Source organism: Arachis duranensis, chromosome 1 (genome assembly GCF_000817695.3).
Source record: "Arachis duranensis cultivar V14167 chromosome 1, aradu.V14167.gnm2.J7QH, whole genome shotgun sequence".
NCBI classification, from domain to species: Eukaryota; Viridiplantae; Streptophyta; class Magnoliopsida; order Fabales; family Fabaceae; genus Arachis; species Arachis duranensis.
The window spans coordinates 19134378-19141091 of NC_029772.3; the positions used below are offsets into that span (position 1 = coordinate 19134378).

At 37.9% G+C, this 6714-nt stretch overlaps 2 long non-coding RNA genes and 1 pseudogene across 2 annotated transcripts in view; all 3 read right to left on the reverse strand.

Annotated features, from left to right (window-relative positions):
- The window catches only part of LOC107481324 (uncharacterized), a 4023-nt gene extending 2137 nt beyond the window's left edge, over window positions 1-1886 (reverse strand). The window contains exons 1-3 of the long non-coding RNA XR_001590585.3: window positions 1272-1886; window positions 950-1170; window positions 724-868 (exon numbers count right to left, since the gene is read on the reverse strand). This is a non-coding gene — a long non-coding RNA (uncharacterized LOC107481324). The remainder of the gene's footprint in view (window positions 1-723; window positions 869-949; window positions 1171-1271) is intronic.
- LOC107481314 (chloride conductance regulatory protein ICln-like) overlaps window positions 1-6714 on the reverse strand; it is a 21619-nt pseudogene that overhangs the window by 3057 nt on the left and 11848 nt on the right.
- LOC107481331 (uncharacterized) overlaps window positions 4788-6714 on the reverse strand; it is a 4226-nt gene continuing 2299 nt past the window's right edge. Inside the window, exon 4 of the long non-coding RNA XR_001590586.3 lies at window positions 4788-5587. This is a non-coding gene — a long non-coding RNA (uncharacterized LOC107481331). The remainder of the gene's footprint in view (window positions 5588-6714) is intronic.

The following is a 6714-nucleotide window of genomic DNA, read 5'->3' on the forward strand; positions in this document are numbered from 1 at the left end:
ATTCAAACGGTAAAAATAGTTCATTTCTAAATAAGCCAAACTCAACGCATAAAGTTCATTAAATAAATTAAGCTTGAAAACATAATATCCTCTTAATAAATCAAATAATACAATTTCTCAAATCCAACCCTTTTTAAATAACCTTTCAAACAAGACTAAGATTTTATAGAAATTTCGGCAGCACCTCCCCTAAAACTCGGACTTTTGCCACCCGATTCGGGTCCCAACTAAACCGTTCCTCATTCCTTTTCAACAACACAAAACCAGAAATTAATTCAAAAGCAAGCTAAATCCAACAATCGCCTCGGTGGCATATCTCAAGGAAACCATTTCAAAACCAACTCAATATCAACCGATTTAACTCATTTCCAAAGCTTTAAAGAAACGGTTTAGCAACAAATCATTTGTCACAACCAATCCAATTAAAGCAAACCAGACTAGATTCAAAAGAGCGTTCGATATTTCACATTATCAAGAAAATCAACTAAATCCAAATCAATTCTCAATGGATTAAACTCGACCTCAAATCTTTAAAGGAATCAACTCAATCATTCTGTTTCACAAAACTGCACAACAAACCAATCAACAAATGTTCATAATCAATCGAGACAAATCAAACCATACATAAGGCCGATACAATCACCAAATACACAATATCTCACATCGGTATCCATATATAATAATTCCAATACATAAAACATAGATTTTGGAAAGCGCCCCTACCTCAAAACGCAATATCATAATCCAAAAGCGTCACCGGAACTCTCAATCAACCTGAATTTACCGGCAGCTTACATCATAGCTTTGTTTACTCTCGCAGCAGCAAGGACAACCCTTACGCGCAACATGTGGCTCCGATAACTTAATCCTAGAAAACATTATTATTGCGAAAATCTTAAAACACATCACAGGATATGAACTGGCAAGGTCTCGAGGCAGAGGTACTTACGGCAACTAAGGAATACTAACTGAACCAAAGGACAGAAGCTTCAGCAGTGGTTCCGACAACCACAGAACCGCCCTTGGCAGCCATAATCGCCGTGACTCAGCCAGCTCTGTTAGTAGTTCCAGCAACCGATGAAACAGCTCCAGAACAAATGCAAGTTCCAACAGAAATTTCCAAATGCAGCCAGTAACTACCTCCGTTAAGGGCAGTGGCAATGCAACTCACTATAACCATTTTATTTAATACAACTAGGGTCAACAACAATGCTTCTAGGTAGAAACGGATTGATGGAACAAGATGAAATCAAAAACTGGGTAAAGCTTACCCAACAGTAGCGGTTCTCGGTTCAAGATGGAGTCAGGGCAAGGCTAGAGCAACATCAACTCCAACAGCGGCAGCTAGGAGGGCGGCGGCTGCATCTGTCGGCCAGGGAAGCTCCGGTGGCGACGAACCCCAGCAAAGGCAGACAGCAACTCCGGTGGTTCTCTCCGGTGATGACACTAGCCACCACGGGGACGGCGGCGGTGAGACTCCAACAGTGTCGGTGCGGCTTTCCCACTCCTCCCCGTCGCGTTCGTCTCTCCTTCCTTGGCTCAGCTCGCGAACAGAGCAGATCTATGGCGTGATGGTGGCACGGCGACGCGGCGCGGTGAGGGCGACGCGGCGCGGTGAGGGCAACGCGACTGCATGGCGTGAAACGCGACCCTCTTCACTTCCGATTTTGATCTCCCTCTTCTTCGACGTTGGTGGCGAACGGCGAGCAGCTTGGCGGCGACGGCGAGGCCCACCGCTGCTGGCTCGCCTCTCCCTCTTCTCTTCCCCTGGCACGCGACTCTGACTCCCTCTCCCTTTTCTGTTTTCTGTTTTCCTTCTCCATTGCAGCGTTGCTGCTGCTGGTTGTTGGGGGAGGGTTTTGGTGGCTGTAGGGTTAGAGGAAATGGGTAACCGGGTTGGGGTTTTTAGGGTTAGGGGTAGTTTAGGTAAATTCACTTCAAATAAGGATAATATAGTAATTAAAAATAAATTCTAATCCAACAAAATTAATGTATAAAAATACTATTTGATCATCAATTTGTACAAATTATTTTCAATAAAAGGTCCAAATCAAATAATTAGGAATAATATAATTAAATCCTTTATTTTCCAAAGCAACAGTATTAATTCCTTAAAATATAAATTATTCAGTCCAAATCATATAAAATCTCTATTATTTCATAACTACCAACTTCATAATTTGAATATAGAAAATAATCCAATAATTATAAAATTGGATAATAATCATAACTCATCTCAAATTCAATAAATTAAAAATTTCCTTAATTATCTTTAATAAAACAAATTTCTGAAATTAAGGCTATAAATAACTATATGATTTGAGACTTGATCATAATAAGACTTTTCAAAGGTTTTGGGTCTTACATTCTACCCACCTTATAAAAATTGTTGCCCTCGAAAATTGATACAAAACGAAGAAATTTCATAACAGTTCATCATTAAACACATTTAAGAAAGAAGCAAAAATATATCTCAAATATAAACATATATACGATTTTCAAATACTTTGATGGTCGTATGCATAAAGATACAAAGGTAGGAGTGTGATTGCAAAGCAAACCTTACAAGGTAGGCTCAATGCACAAGGTCATATGATCTCAAGGCTTTACAAAAACTTGAGGTGTCAAATAGGGTGCAAATCAAGATAGGCGTTCACAAAGCAAAGTGGTAATTTGTGTGGTAAAAGGCTGCAAAGCATGTTGGTATTTACACAGCGGCATAATGTTTGCTGACAATCTTGTTCCCACTTCAGAACTTCACTTTCCAACTTCACCAAACATTTTACAACCTCATGGCCAAACATAAGCCTAACACCCGCAAACTCGTTTCCAAGGGGCAAAACATCCACAACGCCTAACGTTGCCCACCTACCGCTTCAACTTCCTTATACACATATCACGTCTTAAAGAACTAACGCATCGCGTTACTATGTCTACAAGTCGCACGTGATATCAAAACAATTCTCGAGTCTACTCAGAAGGATACAAGATTTAGAAAGGAGAGTCAAATGTCAAGGATAGCAATAATAGATTTGAGAGAATGTATCCAATCCCAGATGACCAAGGATACTCAAGCAATGAAGTTTGCTAGACACAATTCAATTGATAGCCTCAAAGATGACCCTTGAATCAAAGAAATCCAATAGGATCAATAAGAAGAAAACCAGCGCATCAGTTTGAAACAAACTCAAGCTAAGTCGAGGAAGCATGATGTTTACAGAAGAAAATATTTCAAACCCAAGATAAAGCTCACAGAACTCAAGAGCATGATTAAAAATACTTCCGAATACATTGTTCATAAAAGAATTGAAAACTTGCGGAAAAATCACTTCGCAATTTAGAAGAAAGGTTAAGTAACAAACATTCTCCAAGAGAATAACAAAAGCAATAACGTGGCTTTGCTGTAATACAATTTTATGTTGAAACAGATCATGCAGAATTTTTTAAAAAAACAAGGTGCACACAAGTTTGGCTAAAGGCTAAAATATCTCCTCAAATATTTTAGAAAGATAATTAGGTGCACAACTTAACCAAAGGCAATCAAAAACTCGGAAGAGAAATCAAATGCTTGTTCAAAAATTCCCAGAGTCCATACTCCAACAAGTGTGTATAACATTCATAGCAAGGACGAAAGAGAAAATTAAACTCTTTTTAGAAAAGAATTTTCGAGATAAAATTTGCTTACAATTTGGTAAAGGCAATAAGCGGTGCATTACAAATGGGCAGGCTTCCATTAAACAACGAAGCCATTCGAAACTTCATTTAAAATAGCGCATGCCAAATTTAAATCAACTTTGTCAAAATCGAACAATGGTTTCAATCTCAATCAAGCAATAGAAAATAAATTCCATTTAGAACTTCTTCAAAGAGAATTCAAAACTTCTTTAAAAGTTCAAAACAAGACTCCAAAGTGTTCTTGAAATCACCATCTCCGAAGGATATTCAAGGAGATTAGAATGTACTTAAAAGGAGTTAAGTCATACAAGAAAGGGTCTCAAGTCAAAGTAGTTCAAACAAGATCCACTAAGCATGAGACATCAAACAAGCTTTCAATTGATTCAAAAGAATACAAAGTCATAGGAAAAGACAACCCAATCATTAGTAATTTCTCAAGGATAAATCTTTGACTAAAAAAAAAAAACTCTTGTAAAGATAATGAGAGAATTTAGTCCGTTCCTAAGAAGAAAGCTATGAGTCCAACATTTTCAAAAGAAGCAGCAATGGCATAAACAATGCGGTATGCTAAATCAAACTCAAACCAAAAATAAATCAAGTGTACTTCATCAAACGAAACTCAACTGAGACAAAAGTGGTAAATCCTTTCTTTTCAGAATTTTGAAAAATACCCAAATACATAATCAAATGAAGATGTGCATTGGAACTATAGTAAAATTACTAGAAAGTCAAATTGTAATTTAGAGTAAATGCAGTTCCATCAACCAGTAAAAGCACAGGCGGTGTATTAGAAATAAATAGTTGTCAAACTGTATAAGAAATCTCAAAGTTTTATACATAGATAAATATATATCTAATCAACAGCAATTTTTATAAAATATCAATTGGCTGTGCTCAGTGTCAAATAAGAGAAAAACTGAATCAATAATTTCTCTAATAATGGACTCAGAATCTCAGAGTTAAAATGCACAGCGCATTAGGACAAGTTCAAAGTCATATCAAAGAATACATGAATCAAGAAGAATTCAAACAGAGGAAGATAGATGCAACAAGGATTTTAAACAAGCATATGCACTTAAAATCAAATAAGAATACATATGAATAGGGAAACAGAGTGGAAACATCAAATTACTTTTCAAGAGGAGTAGCAAACAAGAACTTCAAGTTAGGATATGAAAGAACAGGTCGACTCGAACAAAATCCAAGATATACAACTGAATAGCCTCGAGAAATAGTTTCTAACGTTTCCAAAACCCGCGATTCGCTTTGCTCAAAACTCGTATATCATCTATGACAACCCATTAGTGCTCTCATATACATAATTCACTAGTATCAAGCCGGCCAAACTTAATACCAAGAATTATGCGATGCAAGACTAACAGTGTTAATCGATAGATCGTCATGTGCATAAAGCTCTAATTCTCGTCATCAGACAAGACTTAATACATGACAAAAGCTCAGAGTATGCAATTGAAGCATAGTCGGTCCATTCCTCAGGCTCTACAGGAAAGACCGCTCTGATACCATAATGTAACACCCTAACTACCAAAGCTCACGCTTCCGGCTGCGCAACTCTGATACCTCGGACATTACGATGACACTTATACTATTTAATACTAAAATATGAGCCTGTTTAAAACTTTAAACCGCGATACCGCTCCCAAAAAAGATACTTTTGCTATACAACGTACATCCATACATACCATACAACTTCCAGAAACTCATAAAGAGTACATCCATATATATACATACATATATATAAATAATATTACACACATTAACCAATACAATTTCTATCCCTCTTACAGAATATATCAAGATAAGGGCGAGGGTACAATAAACCATAACTGAAACAATACAGAGCATCACAACAACAATTAAATAAGCTCTTCGTAACTTCTGCGCCCATATCCTGAAAGGGAAAAAATGTAGGGGGGTGAGAACATCATCCTCGAAAGGGTTCTCAGTAGAGGGTTTTTTGGGAATTACTGTAATAGGATACATGAAGATAAACCGTACCAGTGATTAATGACCGTCATATGCCTCTTTTCAAAAACAACGGTTTACAATAGAAGTAAAGACAAAAATCCTTCTAAAAGAGGAACCGTTCGATTCTCAAAAACTCAAAAAGCCTTTCAAAAGGTTTATCTATACTGAACCAAAATAGCCTTTCATAGTTTTCCAAACGAGAAACATAAAACCGAAATCAACCATCGGTCCATCTCAATTCAACCACGGCCCTAGGCCCAAACAATCCAATCCAACAACCGATCACCATAAACCAACAGAGTCCTAGTTGCAAACACAGATAGGAAGTTCAAGCACAAACAAACAGTTACAACAAGTAGAACAAGTAGTAGGTAATCACAAGTAATCACATAGGCAAACCAAGTATGATATGCACACCCAAACAATGTCACATAGATGCATATGATGCATGCCTGTCCCTAGTGGCTGATGATATCATCTGTCGGTTACCAAGCCAACCTGATGTGTCTGGTAGCTAACCCGGGCACAGTCTCTCTGTTGCGCATTATTTTCATTAGAGGGTATCTGCGCCCTGTCGCCATTAGAGGGTATATGCGCCCTGTCGCCATTAGAGGGTATCTGCGCCCTGTCGCCATTATAGGGTATCGGTGCCCTGTCACCCTTACAACCAGAGAAAAAACACAAGCATACTTGCATACAACATTCATCTCAGCCATCCGGCTTACATTCACAATTCATTCAATTGCATACATGCATTTGTACTCAACCATGGATCACCATCCATCTCAGCCATCCAGCTCACGGTTCAATCCAGAACCAGCCAATTTATCAATAAATATAGCCCTTCGGCTTAAATTCATAATTCATAATCAGCCATACGACCCACAACTCATTCGGCAATCAGCCATAAATCAATATCACACACAGCCATTCTGGCTCACGGTTCAATCCAGAACCAGCCAATATTCATAATCATACACAGCCATTCCGGCCCATAACAAAACAGTAATTCCACCATTCAACATCATCAAATTCATAAAACCGGCATTT